Source organism: Stegastes partitus, unplaced genomic scaffold (assembly GCF_000690725.1).
Source record: "Stegastes partitus isolate 25-593 unplaced genomic scaffold, Stegastes_partitus-1.0.2 Scaffold2729, whole genome shotgun sequence".
Taxonomy (NCBI): Eukaryota; Metazoa; Chordata; class Actinopteri; family Pomacentridae; genus Stegastes; species Stegastes partitus.
The window spans coordinates 10,627-12,667 of NW_007580460.1; the positions used below are offsets into that span (position 1 = coordinate 10,627).

Genomic DNA, 2,041 nt, shown 5'->3' on the forward strand with positions numbered 1-2,041 from the left:
TCACAGCAGCTCACACACACTTTCTAGCTTCACCTGCAGAGGAAACAAACATCACTGATCCACTGAAATCCTCCTGAAAAACATCAGCTGCTGCACTTCTACTATCAGTCCAGCAGATGGAGTCATGGAGCTGCAGTGGTTCTCAGAGAAACCGAAAGTAGAAAAGACATGCCGCAGTTTGACTTCTGTACTGATTGATGTTTAAACAGCAGTGATCCAGAGTTTGTGGTGAAATAGGAAGTGAACCAGTAGAAACATCACAGAGCAGAAACAAACAGCAGCATCACTGAAGTTAAAGCAGCAAACAAAGCAAACTTACAGCTTTTAACAGAGTTGACGTTCAGCTGTCATTCTTCTTCTGTCTCCTCCACCTGCAGCACACCTGGACATAGCTCCGCCCACCTCTTCTTCTTCTTCTGTCTCCTCCTCCTCACTCACTAGCGCCCCCCTCAGGACCAGACCACCATCTCTCTGTCGCAGGAATCACCAGGCTCAGGTCTGTCAACAAGATCACATTTACATTTTTTTTTTGGAAAGAAAACAGATTTCCTCAGTACCTGATTAAATGAATTCCTTTATTGCGACATTTATTGTGTAAATAGCTTTGTGTTACAATCAATTTGTGCAAAAAGCACGACACACATTAAGATGGATGGATTGATTGATTGATTGCTTGATTGATTGATCAGTCAAACATTCAGCTTTCAGTAATAGTAAAAGGAGACATTATACTTTAAATATTTAGTTTATAATAAACTTGAGTCAAGGTTAACTATTGTTTTCTGACTCTGACTGGATCTCATGGTCTTCATCATTGATTGAAATTGCACGTGCCGCCACTTCCAAACCGGGAGTTGGTTGCAGAGCGTTTTTAGAACTTTTAATCACCACATCCTGCAGTTTGTGCTGCCCAAATTTCAGGTGTGTGTGATGGAACCCCTAGGAGGAGATAAAAATGACCTGGCATGCTCGAAACATGCTAATTGACTTTTTTGTGCATCCCGAGCTGCTACATATGTGTGGCGAATTTTTGTAGCTCTACGTCAAACGAAGGCCTGATGGGAAATATTGTAGGGGGCATAGTTCAGCTGTGTTGCATTTTAGAGCTTGGAGTGTAATTTGGTAGGTATATGGAGGAGATGAGGACGAACAAAGACAGCTTCCGGTGACCTTCTTGCTGTGAGGCAACAGTGCTAACAACTGCACCACCTTGCAGCCCACAACTGTCACACTTAACAGCAGCAGACCTGAGCAGCGATAACTCCACTACCAGCCCTGTGACTAGCCACAAGGCCTGACCTAGGCTCCAGCACCAGCTTGGCCTAGGCTCCACCACCAGCCCTGGGATAAGCCTTAAAGTCTGGCCTAGGAGCCACCACCAGCTCTAGGTTTAGCCACAAGGCTTAGCTTAGACTCCACCACCAGCCCCAAGGCTCCATCACCAACCTTGAGATTAGCTTCAAGGCCTGGCCTAGGCTCCACCACCAGATGCAGGCTCCATCACCAGCCCTGGGCTCCACCACCAGCCACTGGGATCCACCAGAAGACCATAACTAAAGAACCTGGATGCTGACTATCAGCAGCGGGCCCTGTCTTGGGGCCCCCGCCGGTAAGCCTCAATTACTCTGCTTTATCTGTCTGTCTCTCACGGCTTACGTTGACACACCTCACCGCTGCAGGCTCCATATCAGAGCCCCTGCATGTAAGTGCCTGTGCCCGTTTACTCTCAGCCACACCTGTATTGTATTTTTGACCCTGTACTGCCCCCCCTTTCCTTTCTAATTTCAGGTGCTATAACAATGGCTCCACTTACCTCTCCACCTGGCTGCGTCAACTGCTCCGTTCTTGCTGAAAAAATCTCCGAGCTGGAACAGCGTATCTCCACATTCCACATGCTGCGTTAAGCTGAGCTGCAAATGGACACCATCGTTCTCCGTTGCACATCGCCGGTGTCCGTTTCATCAGGCCCTGTCCAGTCCAGTCCTTCCTCTGGTGCTGTTCCAGCCAATGATCCCTCTCCCCTTCTGTCTGGTGTGATTGC

The 2,041-nt window shown here is 47.8% G+C and overlaps 1 long non-coding RNA gene across 1 annotated transcript; it reads right to left on the reverse strand.

Moving 5' to 3' along the window:
- Positions 1–904, reverse strand: LOC103375641 (uncharacterized). Its single transcript, XR_521227.1, has 3 exons — positions 892–904; positions 320–404; positions 1–33 (listed from the first exon to the last, which is right to left on the reverse strand). It is a non-coding gene; the product is annotated as an uncharacterized LOC103375641 (long non-coding RNA).
- Between the last annotated feature and the right edge of the window lie 1,137 nt (positions 905–2,041).